General features: G+C 49.5%; 1 long non-coding RNA gene across 1 annotated transcript; it reads left to right on the top strand.

Annotated features, from left to right (window-relative positions):
- The first annotated feature begins 420 nt into the window (after nucleotides 1-420).
- On the top strand, nucleotides 421-21,676 carry LOC141747802 (uncharacterized). Its single transcript, XR_012588811.1, has 3 exons — nucleotides 421-716; nucleotides 1,981-3,600; nucleotides 20,341-21,676. It is a non-coding gene; the product is annotated as an uncharacterized LOC141747802 (long non-coding RNA).
- Nucleotides 21,677-23,595: the final 1,919 nt, after the last annotated feature.

Here is a 23,595-nt window from a genome sequence, read left to right as displayed (position 1 = left end):
GTCCAACTGGGGCATAAAGGGGTGTTTCAGACTTGCGAGGAAACCCTTTGCCCCTCTCAGGATGCTATAGTTCACTCTCATCTCTGGATCGGCACAGGCGGGTTGGTTAACCCCAGCCTGCAAACCATTCCCTCCAGTCTTGCAAGACAAAGCATTTCCAAATGCGCATGTCCCGGTCTGAGGTAGAACAGAACCAACTTTCTGTTCAGTAATTTTACTTCTTAGCTAGGCCTCTCCTAACTCTCTGAAATTAACAGCATGTTGTGCCGAAAACGGTCCGTTCTCAGAGTTTACAATTAGTGCCAAGGAACATTATGCAGAGAGGCTCTTGTTTATACTTATTGCTCTAACAACCAAGGTCAGCTAATTCCGTTATTTGCCCCGTTGGAGGGTCGGGGATGGGAGGGCATAGAGGAGTCCCGCCTGCAGGGAGGAGCAGACAGGACAGGTGACCCAAAACTGACCAACAGGGGTATTCCATCCCATCTGCCCCATGCTCAGTATAAAAGCTGAGGGGTCAAAGGGTCAACTCTCTTCCTTCAATGGCCGACATCTGAGGAGGACCCTGTCTGTTCATCTGCCTTTGATCCCGATCCACAGGTTCCTGACTCCATCTGTGGAATCCAGTTCCCACCTGGCACTGAATCCAGTCTGGGACTTCCCCACTGCCTGCCGGTGACGACATCCTGGGAGCTTAATGCGGTTTTGTATATAGTGTATCTATTTTATTATTTCTTTTTGACTTTATTATTAATATTTCATTAAAATAGTTTAGTTTCTTCTAAACTTGTAACTCTCTTTATCTCTCCTCTTCCTCTGCATGTGCGAGAGGCTGGGGGAGAGCATCTGTTGCCGGCCATTGGCCAATTTGGCCAAAACCATGACAGCGTGGGTCACCCTCCCAGCTGAGACGTGCTCTGTGATACAGCAGAATTTGGGTGACCTCTTCCATCTCACCTTGGGTGCTGTTGGAGTTCAGCACTGCACCAAGTGGGAGAAGAGGAGACATTCAAGCAAATGGCAGGGACAAGCAGCTTTAAAAAAACCCCTGTGTTTGCAGAGCACTGTTTCTTTTAACCTTTGAAGTCTCTGATTTTCTTCCTTTCAAAGCCTCCTGCTTTGATTTCCCGTTCACAATTGTCATTCTGGCAGCCCCTAGAAGAAAGAAGATGCATGTGAGGGTTAAAGAACAGATGCGGGAACATAATTAATGCTTTGCAACATTTCTGAAGGCCTTTAGCACCTTGCCGTGACCCAGCCTGTAACATCTGTGTGGTGGCAGCAGCCAAGCTGTAAAACTTCCCTCCTCTAAGTCCTGCACAAAGCAACTGTCGCCTGCCCGAGGCATGCAATCAGGGCAAAAACTTGACAAATCAGTACAAAAGGCAGGCGGCAAGAGAGATGGCAGGTCCTTGGGTGCTGGGATTGGCAGTGGTAAGGGGCTTCCAGCTGCTGATCCTTGTAGGTGTCCAAGAGGGGAGGTGGAAAACCACTGTTTTTGCAGAGATTTGATAGGATAAATAGGATATATGCAAATCTCAGTGTAATGTCAGTCTCTTTGCTTACCTCTTATTCTTACCTGCTGAATGGATCTGGCCAGAAGCCAACGCCAAACCCTGCCTGGAGCTGTTGGGACAGTTGTCACGTAGCCCAGGGGATGCTGAATGTGTCCCCATTTGGATCATGTTTTATCAAGGTCTGTCTTTTACAGCACTTTTCCCTTTATGTGGCTAAATGGGACCTTCAGGGTTTGCCACCCTCACATTTATGTGAGCTGTAACTCAGTACAAAGATGACGTGTAAGTGACTCCAATTCTCAAGAGCTCCAGCTAGCGTTTTCCTTTCAGGCCCAGGATGCAAGTCACAGCTGGAGCTGCCTTGGTGACCAAAAGGAAAATAAACAAAAATACTTTCTGTTTTTGAAGATTAACTTTTTTTTTCTACTTTCATATCTCCATTTTCCTCTGTATTTCACTTCAGCCAGCCCTGCTGAGTTTCCAACCTTCAAAGCCCATCATATCCAGCTGGATGAGAGCAAGCTTGCCAAGGGGAAGTGTTCGTCCTCTGCTCTTCTTTGGTTTTCTGAGTGGCCCACGACTGTAACGGATGCCAAGCAGCCCTGACCTTCACCTGACTGGAGTTCCCAGCTGCTACTGCGTTATTACAGCTTCTCTGCCTGATACAAATTCAGCTTGGTTCCTCTACCTGGAAATTTTATGTGACAAATGGGTCTCATTTCTGATTCTCGTCTCCCTTTGATGGACCAGGCTGTCTGCTACCTGGGAGGCGTTCGTAGATCTGAAAGGCCGGAAGGAAGCATTACATTTCTCTCCTTTGCCTCCTATTAACAGTGTGCCAGAGAGACTAATCCAGCATTTGAATTTCAGCCAGGTAGCTGGAAGGGACTGTGTCTCGGCACCCTCTCCTGATGGACTATCCAGCATTGCTTCTCTTCACGCCTTCCTGTGCTTCTCTCTCGCCTTTGGGCAGGAGGGAGGTGTTGCTGGAGAGAGGAGATTTCTTTAAAGAAATCTCTTGCTTCACATGGCAGATGAGGATGTTTTGCTGCATCTCTGATGAAATTTCTTCCCTTCAGAAGGAAATGTGGTTGGGTTTGCAGTTGGCTCCCTCCTGGTAATAAAAATGATGGGGTTACTTCAGGGACAGCACAGTGGCTCTGGGGAATTAGGGCTGAGTAACAGTGTATTATAACATCTCAGACATCTTTGTTTATGCAGCTTAAACAATGCATGAGCCACGGTGTCCCTGTAGGTTTGATGATCCCTACAAACTGTGTGGCCATCTCTAGGGCACTTCTGAGACATATCTCTGGTTTTGCAGCATGGTGTGTTTGACTCCATGTCTATTGCTGTGCACTTATGTGCTGCTTTCCTTGGTGAAGAGGAATAAGAATTACTGCCTCACTGAGATACAGCTTGGCTGTGCTTAGATTTCTGGTGCTGAATTATTTTTCCTTTGGCTGGCATTTGCAAGGACGCATTGTTTGGTTTTTTTCTAGTGGTAGTGGCTTAGGGTCCTAATTCATGACCAGCTCCTCTTAAGAGGAGCTATGCTATGCTAGTCACCTTTTTTGTCACCTTGCAATCAGTTTGTTTAAGGGGACTGCAGGAAGCAACAGAGTATTGTTTTAGTTTGTGAATTGCAGCTGAAATAGAAATTGTCTTGCTCTGAGGGTCAGTCCAGTATCAGGTGTGTCCAAGCTATGCTGGTTGGAAAATCGTAAGCAAGTTGCTGCAAGCTGTATGAAGGTGAAAAGAGACCATAACGATGGGGGACTGAATACAGAATTGACTCTGAAGATCTGGTATCAACAGGTGTGGGGATTACCCTTTGGGCCCTGCAGCTATGCCAGAGCTGAAATGGGAGAGAACAGAACCAGGTGCATCACCACGACTTGCTTTCTCACCAGGGACCTCCATAGCACTTTATCCAGAAGCAATCTCTTCACGTGCAAAAAAGGAAGCTGGTCACTCCACTGGCTCTTGTCTGGTGTCCCTCAAGCAGGTGGAAGCTGGAGCTGCATCAGGTTTGCTGCAGCATCAGGCTGAGGACCAGTGCAGCCCTGTTTGTCAGCTCTCGGTAAGTGCCTGTGTGTGATGGCCACAAATACAATAAGGAGTTGGAGGTAAGCACTTGTGGCTGGCTGTGCTGCCCACACTGGCTGATGACTGTGCTGTGGTGCTGCTGCACCCATTAATTCTCCCTGCAAGTCTTGCTGGGCGTAGAAAGCCTTTGGATCGTGGTGGAGGGCCCGGTCTCCAAACCACTGGAGCAGCCACTGAAGTGTGGGCACAGAAGAGACCTGGTACCCGGCTGAGAGGATTGTGCAAAGAATAGCTAGGCCTGCAGCAACTCGTTTCCAGGTGTGGGGCAGGGATTGTAGAGGGCCACGATCTTGCCTTGTGTGTGAGCTAAGATCCTCTCACAGATGCATGGCTCATTCTGCACAAGCAAGAACAAGGCACGGTGACCAGAGAAGGGAGCTCTGAAGATGCTAGTCTGGGAGATATGGTGTGTGAGCCACCTGGGGCTCCCCGCTCGGGGCTGCCTGCACAGCCTGCTGTCTCTTTTGGCTGCCTGGGACAGGAGGGAGCAGCACCCAGTGAAAGCAACATGCAGTACGTATACCATTGCAGTGGCAGACAGCACATGGCCTGGGTGTGTGAGAGCTCCCCACCCAGCAAGGCTGCATCTCGCGGCATCCAAGCAAGGAAGGGTCTTGAATGAGGAAAGAAATGGGATGCAGGAGGAAAAAGGGCAGCGGATTAATAAGTTATACAAACCGGATTGCTGTGGCTCCTGTTCTTGATTTTATCCCCTTCAACTCCGAGGTAGTGGTTTTTTAAAAGAAAATGAATGCCAAGATTGCATGTGGAACATACAAAAAAAATCCCAAGTGTTTTGTTAGGAAGCTGCTCTTTTCTCCCAAGAATGTGCGTTCTGTCTGTGCAAATGCATATGCTCTGGGCAAATCCCCTTAAAGTTATTTTGTGGTGAAGGCCCTCCAATACTGGTGTTTGAAGGAGAACATATTTCATGTTTGCACTGGAATTTCTGCTCATATTGGGGGGGAAAACCCCCCACATTTCTAGCCAATTCTCCTGAAGCCAGGAAGTATTACATTCTGCTCCTCTGCCTCCTGTTAACAGGGTGTCTAGAGGCACTGAGCTCCTGCAGCTCATACTGACATGAGCAGGGCAAAGCAACTCTGAAAATTAGATAGAAGAGCTTTCCGAAGAGCCCAGCCCCCTGTTTGCTTCCTTGCTATTCCAGCGCATCCTGTGAGACGCGGCGTGTTTGCTATGTGGCGGCTTGCCGTAGGACCTCCCGTCTGCGTTACAGCCCTGTGCAGTGAGATACTCAAACCCGCGAGTTGCTGATCAGGCCAGATGATGGGGACCTGACCCAAGCACTATTGCTTTTGGGTGGTGGTCATCTCCTTTTGATTGCTGGGCATAAATCTCCCAGGGGTTACAGGCAGAGATAAATACATCAGCGAGACCCTGGCTGTGGAGTTAGAGCAAGTGTCTGAAGTGTGTTTGTTCACAGTCCTGTTGATGTGGCAGGGTGCAGAGGACTAGTTAATCAAAATGGAGAAATTAGGTGCCACCCGGCTGTTTTTCACTTGTCACCTGGCGATTAGACTGAGCAGCTGCTCTGACAGCCCGAAGTACTGCGATGGTGGTGTTTGACAGTGAATTAAACAGGAGGACCATGTTCTCTGCTCCTTTGCACTTACAAATTGGGACTGAGTGCTCAAAACCACCATTTGCCTGCGTGTGGGAGGAGGAAAAACTAGGGTTGTAAAGTAAAATAAAACAGACCAGTCAAGTAATTTAATTCTTAAATCTTCTCTCCCTTAGGCTAATCTCCTCCAAGCCATTCATTGCTCAGGTCAACTGCTTTTAATTAGCAAGCTTCATTGATCAGGGCAGGAGTGGGAGCTGGTGGGTTGCTGTCCAGGTCTTTTTAATTTAGAGGCTTTTCTTTCTTGCTGGAGGGATGGTATTACACAGAGAGGAACCTGGCAAGAAGACCCTGGAATTGTTTGAAGGAGGCTGACCTGCGATTGCTTTTACTGCATCTCTTCTGGCAGTGTCAGGGGTTGGATAGCTTTCAAGTGGAGAAAGGGGGAGGAAAAAAAAAGAATTAGCCTGAAAGCGGGTTGTGGCAACACTGGGAATTACTGTATGGCTAGAGTTGCAGGCAGAGGGGGTTGTGTGTGTGGTTTTTGGCAAAAAGCTCAAGGATCATTGCAGACAGCATCAACCTCCCTAGCTCGGGAGGATGCTTTCTCAAATGTGAGAGCCCAGCAACATGAGAAGTACCTCTGCGAGAGCGACTGATATCTGCTCCCTGCCTCGTGGAGGGATTCCCTGCAGTCTAACTAGGTAGAGATTCCTACTGTGCCTTTTCAGCCTCTTATGCCTGGGGCATTTCTACTGAGGATTGAGCTCACCACGTTAACTGTGCCTTTGGGCAGGAGTGGTGGTGGTGCTGACTGGCTTCTCTCTCTGGTGTTTCCCTCGGGAACAAGGCTAAAAAATGCACTCCTACTCTTCCACCCCTCTGAAGGAAGATGCTTTACTCCTTTTCCCTGTAAATGGAAGATAACTATATGCCTGATACTAGTCCTTTTTACTCCGTCACTAAAAGAGGTTGGACCCCTCTGTATTAAGCGTAGCTGCACGCACTTAAAGGATGTGGATGCACCACCATCTCTGGTCTCTGACAGGTCCCCTCGTGGTATGGTTGTCCTGCCTTTTAGATGAATTCTGGCACCGTTAGTGGGTTGCGTGATGACTGTAGTTGCAAATCTATGGGCTGTCGTTATGTGGTCACTGGGTGATTGCACTTTCTGCCTCTGGATCTCATGCAATTCATAGTTAAGGAAAATATATCTGATTAATTAATTATCACAAATGTGCTATTTTATGTATTTGATCAACTAAGCCATGAAAATTCTGAAATGCAGTTAAATCAAACAGAAAGGAAGTGACTGTGTATCAAACTATTGAATTAATATAATTATCTTATTGATTAAATCATCAAATAAACCTACAGCTCCTTTATCTGCTTTACTTTGCTGTTTGGGAAGGCAACTGCCTTTTTCAGCTCTCAGTCCCTGAAGCAACAGTCTCAGTGCCAACGGCTGCCTTTATATTCTGGTCAGATAGCTGATCCTGTGGAGGTGATCTCTGCCTGCATCTCCCATGGAGAGCAAGGCTCTGATGTCCATTATAGCTGTCAGCCAAAATTATATATATTTAGGTAAGAGGTGATCTCTCGCATGCCCACTCTATTGTGAATCACTGAGCCTGGGCTGGCGTTACGCAGCTTGTTACGTTTCAAATTACAGGAGGAAAATGCTGGTGAGCCATAACTTTTCAGGGTTAAACATGCCACAGGAACACGGGCACCTGTCTTGCAGGCCAAGGGGGCTACATCAGGGGCTGCTTTTGGAGCTGGGGAGGAGCTCTTCAAACGTCTTCTCCAGTATGTTGGGTGGCTCTTTCTCTGCAATGGGCTGTCTGTTCTTGTATCCTGAGTGCGAAGTGTGTGAGTGGAAAGGTATTAATATTATTATTATTAGGTATTAGTATTAATAAATACTAATGTGGGTGGCTTAGGGAGAGGTCCCCAAAGGACTGATGTTCTGCTGCAAGTAATTTTAAGCAGTGGTTTTAGTTACTCAGCTGTTTAATGTATCAGACTGGTTTGCTGTCAATTATGAGACCCTGCCAATGGTCCTGCTTCTTGGTGGCAGGCCAAAAGAGGGAGAGGAAACAGCCATGTCAAAAAGAAGGTATGTAAGGTAGAGCCTAGCAGCTGCAATGTGAAGCTGGAAAATGCAGGCTTGGCTTTAAATCAGGGTCAGCTTCCCTTGAAGTAATCCAGATCTTTAACCAGGCAGCCAGCCAAGAGCTGGGTGTGATTAGTCAGAGACATCTGTGAGTCCACCTACATTGACCCTGCAAGACTCACAACTTGAAAACATTAAGAACTTGCCACAGTTTGGTGATAAAATTGTCATTGAGCCCCCCAAAAGTTTTTCTGTTCCGTAGGTAGGTGCAAGAAGCAGTTACTGTCTCTGCGAGCAGATGTTTGACTTGGTTTTAGGCTTTGAAGAAATGCTGAGCTTGCATAGGAATTGGGCAAAAGATTCGGGCTTTTGAGAGCATCTCTGTTTTGAGCTCCGTTTCATAATGCAAACCTCAGCCCATCTCGAGGGTCCTGCAGCCACCTCCCTGCTGGCTCATTACTGATAAGTGATGCAATTTCATCCTTATCGTTCCAGCTGACAGCAGCAAAGATGACTCATCCCCAGCACTGTATTGGAGTGTGAGTTTAGCCTCCAATTGTGCTGTGAAAAGAGAAGAAACAAGACTGGTTCGTGAAGAAAGCTATGTTGTTCCTTCCAGTTTACAGTTCCTGGCTTGTGGCTCAGACACTACCAATATTGCTGGTTTCTTTGAAATATTGCTGCTAACCTGCTTCAGTGGGGCAGAAGCAGTAAAAACCAAGAGACATGATCAATGTTTGGCTTTATACTGTGCTCAGACTTTTCCATGGTTCTTCCTCCTTCAGGAAACAGTCATTCTGCAGGTGAGGTGTGAAATCTGTCCACTGAACAAATTGAAAGAGACTGTCTTGGTAGGGGAGGGATTCAAATAACCTTGCGCTTCTGTCAGTTGCGTGGGGGGAGGAGGTTTCCAGCCTTCCTCGGATGCAGATTTCCCAGGGGTGATGCTTTTCGTCCTGCGTGTGATGTTTGCTTTTGGCAAGCAGCCCTTGGTGTGCTGTGTGTTGCTTGAGATGAAAAGCCAGAGTGAAGCATGTTCTTAACACTTAAGAAAGCAGCAGCGTCCTCAGATTCACCTTGAAATGCTGGCAAACAGCTTTGCGGGGACCAGCACCTCTGTTGCCCTGCATTGTCAGGGCTGCTGCGTTGGCTGCAGTCCATAGAGCTGAGGAAGACCATGGCCTCCCTTCCTGGTGGAGGCAGCAGCAGGAGATAAGAGTTGACTGAGGACACAAAGGAGGAACAGTTTGGTTCCAGCCTCAATTTATGGAAGTCCGGCTCAATGTTTGAGATGGCACCCCATGCTGATGTCCCCTCTGTGACACACCAGTCACACCTGAGCTGTCCCTGAGCAACACCACTTCTCCTGATTCTCTCCTGCAGAGCTGCCATGGTTACCCGTTGGTCTCAGCTGGTGGGACTTTTCTGTTATCTGCTAGGATTTGCCTTTCTCTGATGTACACCTCCCTTGGCCCTTCACCTTGGGGAGATATTTTCAAGTGGAATGCCTAATTTCTAGGTACAGGTCGATAGGAACAACGGAAGAAACATCTTTTGAAAATGTGTACAGGTTGGGCACTGTCAGAGCATCCTTGGCCTGCTTAACTGGCATTAAGGTCAAAATTTCTGTCTCTGTACCAGCAAAGTGATGATAAGTTGTTTATTCCGAGCACCTGCAGGGTGAAGGAGACCTTTCTGCTGGAGAAGGTCTCTCTGTAGTGGGTGTATGTCACTCTGCTGGTGCCTGGTGTGGTCCATACGATCAGTCTGGTGACAGCTCTCTGATTTATAACCCTGACAGTGCTACGGTACCTATGCTGCAGTGTTGTGGGACCTCACTGTACAGATCCCTTCCCCTTCTCCCCTGATGCCTTGTTTGCTTCGCACTGACAAATTTTAAGAGCCATTCCTGTAGATCTGCATAAGGTCAGATGCTGCCTCCTCCTCCTCGCTTGCAGTATGCCTGAACAGCGTGCATCTGACAGGCTGATCTGCTCCAAGAAGACCTCTCTTCTGTTCCTTATCAGACATCAAAATCCTTCCCTCTTTGCTCGTATCAACCAGTCAAGGTATGCGACAGGGGAACGCTCTGACCGCTGGACTGTGTTGGAGCTCAGGTGTTGCTGGGCTATGCATGAGTTGCAGGCAGGAAGATGTCCCATGGTGCTTGATGCCTTGATTTTCCCTGCACATCCAAACGTGGCATCTCAGGAGGATGCAACGGGACTTTGCTCCACTTCCTCATCTGTATTCTCTCAGCTGAAAGCAGATGCTTCAGCCCAGCATTCGGTGTCAGTGCCGGCACTGCTTACGATATCGCATGTGGCGGCAGCTCCAAACAGCTTCAGCCCTGCAGCATCTTCCTAGCCCTCCTTGGGCTGCCCACGTGCCCCTACTGGGCCACAGTCGTTCACCCTGTGGAGGATGCTGAGACTGGACTGCTTTTTTGGCAGAACAACCATCTGTGCTTACGTCGGCCATAATTTAATCGAGTGGTACAAAGGGTTTAGTGCACCTTGCAGATGGAAATTACCTTAGGCTGGCTGACAGAAGAAATATGGATGCCATTCCCTTTCTCTTCTCCTGTCATGGCTTAGTCTATGGTCAGTTTTTTTTCCTTTTCCTTCCCCACTCCATGACATACCACTCGGAGGTAGTTGCATCTTAGTGTGTCTCAAAGCGTTACAAGGCTTCTTCCCTAGCAATGCTGAATTCAGTATATAAAGCCCAGAACCGTGATTTCCCTCAGGGTCCCTTGTAATAATAATTTCTGTAAATAAAGGCTGGAATCAGGATCTCCATTGTAATAGGATTTTGTTTGCGCAAGGGCTGGTTGCTGTGTCCCCCTGATGCTGCCCTGTAATAGGATTGGGCTGTATCACCGCATTGCAAGCGGGCTGGGGGGAGGCAGGCTGGCACGGGGCACTCTTGCAGGGAGGGAGAGTGGCAGAACTCACATTTGGGATGTGTTAGGAAGTTTTTTAGGCCATGAACACAGAGCCGATGGGCACCTCTGATGTCTCTTGAATTGCTGGATCTTGCCAGGCTGGTGAAATGTCTGGTTCACATGCCTGGTGGGTTGCAGGGTGCTCTGCAAAGACCCCGTGGACGAGGTAAAGCCCCCATTCCCTGTAAGGTGCCAAAGCCTCCGAACCTTGGAGCAGAGGGAAGAGCCTGGGAGGATGGGGTCTGAAGTGGCTAGAGTCCTCTTGCTGCTGCTGTAACCGCATTGATCTGTGCAGAGAAATGCTGAAACCTCTTCATTCATCTCTGGACTCGCAGAACTTATGTCTGTGTGTGCTGGCTACTGCAGTGACCCACACCCCGAAGCAGCTGCCTTCCTGCAAAGCTCAGGTCTATAAAATACATACCGTTGCTGAGAGAGCAATTTGGCAGCCTCCTGAATGAAGGGTGCGAGAAAATGGTGTGCTTAATTACGCCTGCTTGGGAGAGAAGTGGGTGAGGAGGCATGTGCGATTGCAAGCCTTTGGGGTTGTTATATTTTTTTCTCACCTATTCCAGCAGTAAGAGGTGCATGGGGGAAGCATGCATGTGTTCACACATTCATGCTGCTACCCCTGTCGGGTGCAATAATTCTTCCTCTGTTGGTGAACGGATACTGACGGCAACTTTCTTCATCAGGAGGACCAATAGTTGTGCTGGAAGGGATGGGGATCTTTGTGTCAGGGCTTTGTGCAGTGCTCCAGAGTGTTGTGGCCCCAGGCTCCTGAGTAGCCGTGGGTGAAGGCAGCGTGGTACGCACCTCGGGCACATTAGTAAATTAAGATTTCTAGCTTTACACTGGCTGTGTTTTGTCCCAAAAGCCTCACAGCCTGAATTGATCCTGTACCCAGATTAGGTGGATTCAGTACCACCTGGTGATTTGGAAAAGAGCCAAGCCGTTTCTGTGCTATGGAGGTGAGCGCTTTTCCCCAGGCAATTGCAATGGCAAAGATCTGGCGCCAGGTTCGGTGTCAGCAGCAGTGAGTTGTGTTGTTCTCAAAAATAACCAGCTGCCAGAACCGTTTGTCACTGCTGCTTTGTGAAAGGTGTGCTGGCACTTCACATCCCTCCTTGGTGTTGTGGGGAAGGCTCAAGTTAGCTCAGAAAAAGCCTGCACACCACTCGCAGTGTAATTAGCACCACAAGTCTTGCTAATTGCTGAGGGTTTTTTCCTCCCCCCCCTTTTCTCCAGCACAAAATTTCTCTAGTTATCTTGGGTTATCATCATGGTAGACAGCGTGCTAAGCCTGGATGCTCCTTCTGAGGGCTGGTGTCAGGAATAATTACTGCTGTAGTAAGCTGATCAGCCCTTCATTATTAGCTGCTGTTGTTGTTACCCGACATTGATTAGTAATTTGTAGCTGCCAGTGCTTTCCTCTGCCCTCAAAGCCAAGCGTTTGCTGGTGCCGTGATGCTGTTCTGCCAAGGACAAATGAACATCTCCCCCCTTGCCACCCCCCTGGTGCTTCTCTACCTGCGCTTTGGTTTTTAAATACACGGTTTGTGGCTGGGAGAGCAGCACCAGCCCTGTCTGAATGCTGACTTTGCAGCTGAAAAATTACTGATGGTCCCAGCTGGCCACGATGATGGAAGATCTTGTGGTGAGTGACCCCATGTTGCGTGAAAAGGGGCAAAGTGGTTTTGGCAGAAGATAAACCCCCTTGCGTTCTAACACTCCTCACTGAGGTGGGAGGCTAGGTGCGGCTAGGTTTAAATTCTGAGTGATGCCCAATTCAGCACTATCAGTCCAATCGCGTTTAATATGTATTAAACTATTACGATTTGGATACACTAATAGTGGACTGCACCTTCAGTCTAGTCGTGCTCGTGAACTAGCACGGCCACTCTCGAGTCTTTGGTCGCGTTCAGTGAGAAACCAAAACGACTAGCTACTTAAAAAAGTGCAGTTTATTTAAACAACAGATATATAGGTTCTTAGGATTGCCGGTGATAAATACACTGTCTGCAAAGCACGTGCAAATGAAAGTATTGTTACATATACAAAATGCACGACAAAGTTATAAACGATACAGCCTGGCTTTAAATGTAGGAAAAGAGAGTCTCTAGAGAAATTTCTAAGTTTCCCGAGGAAGCACTCGGTATAATCTAAGTCTTACCCAAAGGCGTCCCTATGGGGGGGAAGAGAGGCTCAGCCCGTCGACTGATCCCAGAAGTCAGTGATGTTATTCTTTGTGATGGTGTCTTCCCTGGGTATCCCCCCTCTCTTGGGCTATTTTTATACTATTTGTTATCTTCAAGGTGGAGTTTGAGTGACTTTAGTCATACATACTTTTATCATGATTGGTGTAAATTTCTCTCGCTTCACAATTAAAGGTATAGTTTACGAGAAATTCAGGGCGCAGACTCAAGAAGGAGTGGTCGCACCTTGGAGGCGGGTAGCCTTCGGGATGGAGGTGTGTTTTGGTATTATAATGACATTATAATGAGCAAAGTTCGCACAAAGGACAGCATTTCATCAAAATTTGACAAAATGTTGGCTCTGAGCATCTAGCGGGCAGCTAATTGGCAGCTTATCTGTTTCATGGTATCATCCCATTCCTGTATCCGCTATACATCATAAGGTAAAGCCACGGAATAATTGCATCCCGTCCCGTACCTCATGTAGCTTATCAGGGAACCACAGATGTTGTGTCCTTCATGCCAGCTGCGGCTATTTTCTACCTCAGAAGCCTCTTGATTTTATACTTTTCCTTAATGTGTGAACAATGCTGTACTTTTGTATTTTTTAGCCAATTTAGTATTTATTCCACACCCCAGTGGTGGGACAATATTTGCAATTTCAGGTTGAGTGACTTGCAGTGATGCCCTCAACACCCCTGTCACCCCTGAGTCCTGCCAGCTAGAGAGGGCAGCAGAGATGCCACCGTAAATATTAACTCACTCCAGAGCAGTCTGTGATATTTGTAGGTGGCTGTTCACGTGTGTTCGTGTCTGGGCTGGTGAGCACTGGCGAAGGTGGGGTTTGGGTGGGAAGGAGAGAATATGGCCGTAGACCCTGTCCTGCTAGGAGATGTTCAGGGTTGCTTTAAAGTAAGACCACTTAGTAACTTGAAATGCTGGGAGAAGGAGAGCTTCCCAGCCACATCCTGGGGTGGCCAGGGGTCCTTGCTCTGCGGACCCATGCCGTTTCACCGTGCTGACTCCCTCTGCTCTCTCCCTGTGGCTGGGTCTGTCTCTTACGTGTTTTGGCTGTTCCTCCTCAGCTCTGTGAGCCACGTGCCTTTGCTTGTTTGTCTGATCTGCTGATCTGTGGAGCGGCTGTTCCTGTCAAAGCAGGGTTAGGCAGCAGAAGGCAGACTTGCAAGCCTGTACTGGGGCAGGGAGGGAAGTTTGAGAAAGGGGTGTCGGGAGGGAATGCCTTCCGTGTGATCTGCATCCTGGCTGTGTCCCTTGTGCTGGCATGTTGCTGGCTCTCACGTTGTCTCAGGATCTCAGCATCAAATCTTTTGAGCGATTCGGGTTGTTCAACATGGTCCGTTGCAGAGCACCATCCCACGAGATGGTCTTGTGTTACAAACATCTAACATCTCCTGCGTGTGAACAGTAATCTACCCCAGGCAAGCCTAGCATCGCTGCCAGGGTACGGGGGATTAGCTCTCCTCTGTGGAGACTGGGATGGAGGAGGTCTTGGGTTGGCATGGTGCAGACTAGTCTTACCAGCTGTCTCCGTAAGCCGTGCCACCGCTGCTGAGAGGCAGCATGTGCAATCACGCCAACGTATGTAAATGTCCGTCTGACACAGCAGGTATAAATCATGCATGGGCAGCCAGAGACGGCAGGGAACACGCCTCCTCTAACCCCTACTCTGACTAGCGTCCTTGTGATGCCAAGGGGGTGGCAAGGGGCAAAGCTTGATGTCACTTCTTGGCACTCCAAGAGGATGTTATTCAAAGAGACGGTGACCTCTTCTGGCATGCAGAGCGCTGCCAGGGACCTCTAGCCCCAGGTCTGCGGCAAATCAAATGATGTGCTGTGGGAGAGGAGGGTTGGGACTCAGACATCCATCACCAACCTGCTGACCACAGAGGAGAGGAAGAATAAGCTGCCAGGAAGCAGCTGTCGGTCCTCAGAGGCGCTGGTAGCTTTAATCCTGGGGTGTCTTCTTACTCATCCATTAGTGGGTAATAACTGCGGCTCCCGGCACAAGCACCTTAATGGCTGCCTGGCCTGGACCAGCCTTAATTAAGACTGAAGAGTGGTTTCTTTTCAAAACCTGTGCTCAAATGTGTTTTTCTAGTCTCTCACCTTCCCAGATGAGATTTCCTCGGCTCAGGGGTGGGCGGTTTTTTCTTTTCTTTAGTAGTTCCAGTGATTCACCAGTTTAAAAATGTGAGAAGACCGCGGGACACCTGACCAGACTTTCTTTCTGATCAACACATTCAGGGGATTTTATTATCTTTTGTCTTCCTCCCCAGACAGCTCAAGCTCCGAGGTAGCTCAGGTAGAAAGCTGCAAACTGCAGAAATTAATCTTTGCTGACAAAAGCTTCTTGACTAAGCATTGGTCTGGATTTGAGGACGTGCTTGAAGTTGCAGATGGTGTGTGAGAAGGGCACTCCCAGGTGAGCTTGAAAAGAGGGAGATAACACCAGGATGTGTCCCACACACATCCCACACACGGTGGTCGTTCGCAGCGGGGTGTGTACTTGCTGTGGGGCAGAGTTAAGGGTGTCTAGGCCACCTTTCTGGGCATGACAACGTCTGCCTAGTGGCACAGCCCTTGCTGTTGCTGGGGATTTTGGAGGGTAAGACCAGAAGCCGTAGTGCCAGCCTGCAGAAATCTGCATCTTGCATGCAGGCTGCTCTGTAGGGCTGAGAGTTTTCTTCAGCTTGGAGGCTGTGCTCCAGCTCCTGTTCTTTGCTGGTGCAAGTCAGCTGATTTCAACAGGCCAGCCTCAGTTTATCTGAAACAAGAACGTTACCTTTGACCTCATCTGAATTCCCTGGTGTATCTTCTCCCTTGTGGTCTACTCAGGCCTCTGCTTTCCTTGCCTTGCTGACCCTCAGCTTCATGTCCAGCTTGCCCCTGCTGTTAGGGCCACCATCTCAGCCACAGGAGCAACGCTGGGTCTTGCCTGCTGGCTAATGTGTCATTGGAAAGGACAGAGGCTGCCATGCTCTCCCTCTTCCTAGTGCTTGCTTTGGCACCCTTCAGGGCTTGAGAGGGAGCACCTTCTCTGTTCTTACATGCTCTTTGCCCTGACAGCCTGCATGACCACCTGCAGACCTTGCTCAGCCCCCTCCAGTCTCCTGTGCTGTCCTTTAGGTTTCCTGGGGCTCAGATTGCCAGGGCTTTTGGTGTAGGTGTGATCCCTGCAGCACTCAATGTGCAGTCCTGCAGGGGACACTTGTTTGCTGCCTGAACCATGCTCCTCTGTGATGGACCTGCCTCTCTGCTGACCAGGAGGTGCTGGTTGATATGGCACTATGTGGCCTGACGTGCCTCTGGTCATGTGTGATGGAGCCAGAGCAGTGTGTGAGGGGCTGTTAACTTGTAGAGGAGTGTGGGCCAAAAAAGCTTCTGGAGAATGTCTCTGCTGTGGAGCAGGGCCTGGTCCAAAGTGAGAACTGCTGGGATCTGAGACTACATTTACGGAGGATGTTGCTGGGTCGTTGGCGCTTCTCTGTGTGCAGAGAGGGCTTGAGATCCACAGCTGAAACAGGTACTTTCACACCTGTCTGCATTTCACAGACTCTCCAGTTAGGGTCCACTGGTGTCTCCCCAAAGGACAGCTCAGTCACCTTAGGATGGTCTGCCCATGGGCGTAGGGAAGATTCCCCAGCTCACATGTCTCAAAGTGGGTTGCTGAGGGCAAGGCAAGCCTTTAAACACACCAAAGCAGGAGGAACAGCGGAACAGTTGCCTAAGCTCTGGACAAGTTCTCCCAAGGAGAAAAGACAGACCCAAGTGTTGCAACATCCCTTAAAGCTCTCTGTCCAACGTCGATTGAAATCTCTTGAAGTCTGGCCCATCCTGCACTCCTAAACCTCAGGTTCCCTGTCCCTGCTGACAGCTCTCATCCACACAGGTGCCTGATGAAGGGGGAAATTCCTCCCAAGTTTTCCTAAGCCTTTCCACAAACAAGGCAAGGGGCCTCTAGGTGGCAATGTTTCTGTTCAGGACACCAGCAGCTGCTTTTCAGGCAAGCTGTAATGTTCCTTTTCGTGCAGAGCTTTGGAGAAGCTCTGAGATTTATGCTGGGCTGAAGTGGACAGCTTAGTACCCTGCTGTCTCTTATCGCTTCCTCAGTGAAAGTGGCTCTGCGACCTTAGGGGACCAGTGGTTTTAGCAGTCTGGACAGCAGTTTTCTGGCTGTCCTTCCCCTCAGTGTGATGAAATTGGCTCAGGCTTGATTGCTCAGACAACTGTCCCTTGATCCGAGGGGGCACCAAGATTTTTGGACGTGATGGGAGTCCCTTACTGTGACTGGGAGCTGCTGGTAAAGGGCTTGGTGTTGTTGATGCTTGGCTTGTTTCCCACATGTGCTTGAGGACGCAGGCGGAGGAGTCGACTCCCTCTGATGCAGTCAGTGTGTGCGGAGGGCGCATGTGTGGAGGGCGCGTGTGTGGAAATAGGTCTGAAGAAGAGCTGGGAGGTTAGGGAAGGAAAATGTTGCTGGAGAGAGGACTGTAATTGCTCCTGCACATGCAGAGCCGTCACTTCCTACCTCCTCCCTGCACCTATCTTTGTTCAGTGCCTGAGTGATGTGGATGCTGGGCTCAATACCCTCTGCCTTTCCCAGGTCTTCTGCTATGATGCTGGGTGGAGACTACGTCTCAGAGGCTGTGCCCGTGTTTATCATCTCTGCTGCATGCCAGTGTGCCAGGTAGTTTCTTTGTTCATTAGTGTAAAGGGAGAAAGGATGGACAGAGGCTTGGAGGCCTACCAGAAGGCTTCTGACCCTCACTGGCTGCACGGGCAGCCTTGGTTCAAGGAAAATGTTTCTTGCTTGCACTGCAGGGCCCTCCAAAAGCAGTCCAGGTGATGGGTTGCCTGAGGAGCCAGCTGCTGTGTGCCTTTGGCCTTTCCCTGGAGTCCGTGCAGCTCCCAGGGGACTGAGCTCACTGGGCTTCTCCTAACCATCAGAGGCTCAACCCGCCTGTGGTCAAGAAGAGGAGAGGAAGACTTGGTGAGCCTGGAATGTCTTCCTGCCTTTGGGCACTGAAATGCAGCACATGTAGACTGGCATCCTGTAACTCTCCTCTTATTGTCCTCCTGGGAGCTGGCAAGAAAATACAGCCCCTTGCCAAGGTCTGCAGAAGAGCCGAGCAGGGTGGCATCCAAGCACCATATTCAGCAAAGGTCTGAGCAAGAGATCAGGCGACTCCTTTGTACATGTTGTGGCTCCTCGGAGTTTTATGAATCCAAGTATACCCTCATCTTGGGAGGACTAGGTCTGTTTTGTGGACCAGAAATAAAGGCTAGACCCAGATCTTGCTTGAACTTGGCTGGCGTGGTGATAACAGCTGACCTGGGATCTGGGGCCACCTCTTCTTCGGCTTTTAGTGGTGGTTTGAGCTAATTCCTGCCGCTTCCACTGAGGGAAGCATTGAGATATGTGCAACAGCGTGTCCTACCCACGTGGCAAGGCTGGGAGTAGCCAGCCCTGCTCCTGAAGCTCTCCCCTTCCTCTCCATCCCTTCCCTCTCCCGTCTGCCTGGCTGGCCTAAGTCTCCCAGACTGGGCTCCTCGCCTGGGGCCACTCATGCTTCTCTTCACCAGTGCTGCGGAGGACCCTGGAGCCAGTCCTGGGCAGTGGAACAATGCTGGTGCCACAGCGCGTGGAGTGGGTATGGGGTGTCAGGGGGTGCAGGAGTTGCTTATCGTTTCCTAGCTCTGCCACAGCAGAGGAGAAATTCTTCCTGTCTCCCTGTGTTTTGCTTCCCGCTGCATGAAACAGAGACAGTGATCCTTTTCTTGCCTCATTGAATTGATGCCAAAGGGGAGAGAGTGGCTCCTCCTTCCTGTTTTTCCCCCTGGCATGCATAACAGTCTCTTTGGAGTCAGCGTGCTCATGCCTGGGTTCTCCGATCCACCGAGAGACCTTCAACCCTAGCTTTACGGGAGCTGCCTCCCAGCCTCTCCATGTGCTCAAGGCCGTGCAAGAGCTCACTCTTGTCTCCAGCCTACGCAGGCACTTTCTCTGCCAGTCCTGCACCTGCAGCCCTGGGAAGATGGCTATAGTCATGCTGCAGCGGGCATGGACAATTGATTATAAGCGGTCGTAGATTACCTGGAGCAATGCTATTAAATTTAATACAGTTCTCCACTGGCTCTTGGGGCACAGCCTTGGGTTGTGTAACTGACATCTTGTTGCAAAGCATTTTGGGGACATTGCTAGGGGCGTGAAGCAAAGAGATTCAGCTGCAAAGCGGGAGAAGAAGATGAGTTTCTGTTGAGATTTATTTCCTGCACAATAATTGCCCAGAAAAGCTGTGTAAACCTTACCTGTTTGTGGAACAAATACTGCAAGAGTTACTGCTCTGACCTCTTTTTTCTTTTCCACCGGACAATTGTCTATGCCCTTGCTATTCCGAAGCCTTGATATGCTGCTGGCAGATTTATGCCATGTTGAAACACACCTCTTATTGCCTCTGAGTTGATTGCAAGAATGGAAACTCGTTCGCTGAAAAATAAACTCACTGCCACGCACCCTGCATGCCAAGATAGGCTTGAAGTTTAAAAGAACAATTTGGAGCACTGACCTCTTTTACTTGTCATCTCCTTGTCTTCTGTCACTGTGTCATCTGTGAAAGGTGGGTGACCAGCTCCAAGCAGGATCATCACTAGATTTAGGCAGGAGTGAGATACCTTGTGAGCAACCCACGCTGTGATGGAGCAAGGCCACTGCTCGCTGTGGGCTTGATGCCTCTTGAGGGAAGTGCTCTTCAGTGTGCAAGTCCTGCCCTGGCTTAACAAAAGCTTGTGGCAAATCCCCATGTGAACACTCTCACAATGACTTGGAAGTACATCCATCTTCCTTGGCAGCGATAGTAAATCAGATGAGGCATGTCCAGCGAGAGTGTGGAGTCCATTGCAAAATGCACTTAGTTTGTGTGTGGTTCAGGGCTTGCCCATGCTGAAGAGGAGCTCTCTGGAACAAACCTCTGAGTTGAAATCCTGTCCTGGGTGAGATCCCAGCAGTTTGTTAATGTTTTTTGGGGTCTTAATCACTCTGTGAGCCTCTGATAGTGGTGCTAAGTGGCCCTCTTCCCTCTGTATCAACACAGAGCTGATAAGCCAACAGGGTTGCTGGTAGCCAGACAGCCTGGAGAGGCTGCATGAGGAAGGCCACTTAGAGTCATTGATCCTCCCCTTGGATGCCACACAAGAGCAGATGCCACTTGCAAAATCAGCCTCAGCTCCTCATATGTGTTGGGCAGCTGTGCGGTCCCTGCGTTTTCTGCACGACATCGCTACTGGGACTGTTTGGAGCCTGCCCCCACCTCCACCCTGCCGGCTTGCTACCAGAAAACAATCCTGTCCAAGCAGAGATGGTTCTGCCTGTAAGTTTTATTCTTGGTAATGCAGAATCTGTGGTAGCTGGTAAATGTCAGCCTTCATTAGGAAATATATATCGTGGGTGTGTTTCTGCTCGCGCCCAAACCTGTTGGGAGGCTGCTGGTATTTCACCAAGTGTCTGGGTGGAGAATCAGACCCATATGTATGTATATATGTATGTATGTATGTGTGCACTTCCTCCTGCAGGTGACAGGAGAGTGGAGGGTGTGGGTTTTAATCTGTGTGTGCGTGGGCAGCTCTGCTGATGCTGTTTGTCAGCTGGAATCCCAGCACAGGGCTCTGCGGCATCAGCCGCGGCTTCCTTTTTGCCTTCTGTCACATTTGGAGAGAGGGAAGATGTAGCTATGTCTTGCAATAGTAGGTCAAAACGTACTGCAGCACTAAAGATCAGAGCAAAAGCTTTTTTGTACAAATACATGGTTTTATTCATCCTGTTATTTTCTTTATCGAATGCTTCCTTGCCTTTACAGAGCAGCTTTCAGCCCCAGGGAAAGCAAGCGTCTTGTTGGAAGGGAAGCCGGGCTAGTGACTGGAGTGGGTCACAGCTATGGAAGATGGGCCATCTGGACTTTTATTCCTGGCTCTGCTCTGGCCCCTTGTACTCCAGATCTCTCTGAAGACCTTGAGAAATGAAGAGCAGGGACTGTCGTTGCACGTGTATGCAGCACAAAGCGTGGTGGCACACCCAGAGCATCTGTGGCACAGCAAGAAATGCTAGTCATGACAATTGCGCTATGATCAAGGATTGTTATGCTATTGAAGTGCAGCTGTTTCTGGGTGGGTAGCAGCCTGGATAGGGTGCAACCTGGTTCGGGTGCTGGAGCAAGCTCTCTTACCCAGACGGAGCTCTGCCTGGGATTCTTCAATGTCCAGACGTGCAGACAGCTTATTTTTAAGGTCTCATTTGAAAGATGTCAGCTCCCCCTCCCTACTTTTCCCCCGGCAGCGGGCGCAGAAAACTAAATTTGTCTGCATTGGGACAGAGAGAGCTGGAGTAAACCAGCCGGGAGCTGCTCCAGACCTGCTGGGTTGAACAGCTGGCACAAAGCTGTCTGTCTGTCCATGTCTGAGGTGCTTGGGTGCTGCTGATGCTGGGGTGACAGTGACAACTACACAACGTTTTCCATTCCAGCTCCCTGTGTTTCAGAATTTACTGGAAAGTTTGCCTTGTGGGCATGAAGTTTTATCTGACTTGGTCCATGGCTTGATTTATTTTTTTTAAACGTGAGGCAAAGCTGTCCCTGTTTTCTGGGAGAAAGGTTAGGAGCTACACTCCTTGTCTTCCTTCCTAAGACCTTGTGAGGACCCCAGAGTGGAAATGGTGCTGGAGAAGAGGTTGAAGCACAGCCTGCGAAGAGCCCATGTTGCTCAGGGACCTTTGAGTATCCTGTAAGTAGTGCACAGGAATGGGAATTGCGAAGGGCTCAATATTTTCAATTTGAGCCTTGCTACCCACAGCTGCCTTTTTGGGATTGTTATTGACTGATGCAGATTGGTGGAGGGGAACACAGGACAGATGTTTGAATGGGTGTGTGCTACACTGGCTGCTGTGTGTCTGCATTAAAGAGGAGATTCTTCAAAGTGAGTCCCTTCCTGAGACTATCTGAGGGATGTGCGGTGTCTGGGGGCACGAGCAGGGTGGGATCTGTTGTTCCTTTTCACCTCCTTCTACGACTGGAGCATCCATCTCTGTCAGACTGCTGCTAATGAGTAAGTTAAGCAGCATCTCCTTACTGGAAACTCTTTTCAGTCCAATTAAGATCTTGCAACATGTCAGTTGTGACAATAAAAGTGAATTAAGTCTCATTTCTCCTTTTTTACGATGTTTATTAGAAGATGGGAATGCTCACTTAGAGGAGCTAATAGCAGTTATTTATTTGTCAGTGGTACTAAGAAGCCCCTGCTCAGGCTAGGGACCTGTTGTGCCAGATGCTGTGTGTGCCCTCAGAAGGAATGGGAGCCAGCCCCGGAGAATGGATTGACCACATGGGGAGAGCCCAGGTGAGGCATGCAAACTCCCATGGCTGTTCTGCCCCAGCTGCAGGACTTGCTGCTGCTTGGAGACATTTGAGACCATTGGAGCCAGCATACTGCTCAGCAAAGAGTACTCTGAGTGGCAGAATCTCTCCTCTGACCACTTGTTGTCCTTGTTGCAATACCTCTGCCTTCACCAGCTGGTCCCGGAACTGATGGGGAGCATGTGTTGGGGAAGCAGGTGGAGAGGCACATTGCACAGCTGTATAAACCTCTCTTCTTGAGGAGGCCAGGGTAGAAGTGAAAACTGAAAGCTTTAACTGTGGAGTACGGCTTGATGGGAAGGGTAAATTATGGTAAGAAGAGCATCTGACAGTCTTGTGGATTCCTTCTGTTTCAGATGGCTCTATCCCTCACCCCCAGGCCTTTGTTTGCAGGCAGAGGAGAATGGTTAATTCATCTCCCCTCTCAAACTGTTTTGATTCAGTGGCTTGGACAAGACTTAAAGCAAGCTCTTCCAGGAGCTCGGGCTGCTAGTCAAGATACTTTTCAGCACATCTAAAGGGGCAAGAGAGTTATTATTTTATTGCCTGGAGGAACTCGGGCAGGAGGATGCAATAGTAAAGGCCTGTAGGAAAGTTCAGTGCACCGGCTTGTTTTCAAGGGGAGTTTGGTTTGTGCTTCTTAAAACTGGTTGACTCCATCCTTAACTGATATGCTTAAAGGATCCAGCAACTGGGAGCAGAAATCCAAGGATACGGAGGCACCGGGACTAGAGAAGCAGGCCAGGAAGGAGAAAGCCATGTGCCAAATCGTTGATCTTCCCCTTCTGTCTGTCCTGCAGAGAGCCAAGTCCAGAGTCAACCCACAGTGCCTCTCCCTGTGAGGGAGGTCCCATGCCATCGCTGGAGGAAGGGGTGAGGGTCTGCTCCCCCTTGCCCTGAGGTTTGGCAAGGTCACGTGGTAGGAACGTGCCGCAAGCAGACTTTACTGAAGGTAGATGTAGGGGGAAGCATTCACGACAGCGAGACAGATTGTCCTGTGGGTCGCTGCAGACCCACGACTGAGCGGTTGGCTGCTGGGCTCTGCCCGTAGCCTGTGTTTTGGACTTCCAGATGTCTGATGTTCAGCCTGGCCCTGCCTGCGCCCCTGTAAGTCTGGTGGACTTGGCAGTGTTAGGTAGATGGATGGACTTGGTGATCTTAAAAGTCAACCTAAATGATTCTACGATTCCTGCTTGGCTCCTGGGCTCCTTTGTCAGGACTTTTTGCTTTGCGCTGTTGATGCTGAGGAGTGTTATCCAGACTCAGGATCCATCCGTGGCTCTGGCTTCATGTAAACATGGGTTTGGGTTGCCTGTGAAGGCCATCACGAGGACAGAAGTGGGGCCCTTTGAAGATCATATTGGAGGTGAGAATGGGGAGAGCTGGGGGAGGTGAGGCTGCAGCAGGGTGTGCTGGCTGGCTCCCTTGCTCCCTCGGCAGGATCTCCAGGCTGGGATGAACCGGCAGCAGCCATACCACAGGCTGGGCCCCTGCTTACTGCCTTGTGACAACAACACACTGGGGCTCTGCCCTGTCTACCAGCCCACCTCGCTGCAGTGCAGTGGCCTGAATCTCCGTCTGTATCGGAGGGGAAAGCATCCTTCTTGTTTCTGTCCCACAGCTGTTGATGTTTTGAAGCTAAGACAACATTTAAATGATTAAAAAAAAAAAAAAAAACAACAACACGGAGCCTTGGTTTATCAAGGG

This window comes from Larus michahellis, chromosome 8 (genome assembly GCF_964199755.1).
Source record: "Larus michahellis chromosome 8, bLarMic1.1, whole genome shotgun sequence".
Lineage (NCBI taxonomy): Eukaryota > Metazoa > Chordata > Aves > Charadriiformes > Laridae > Larus > Larus michahellis.
This window is presented reverse-complemented; position numbering and strand designations above follow the sequence as displayed.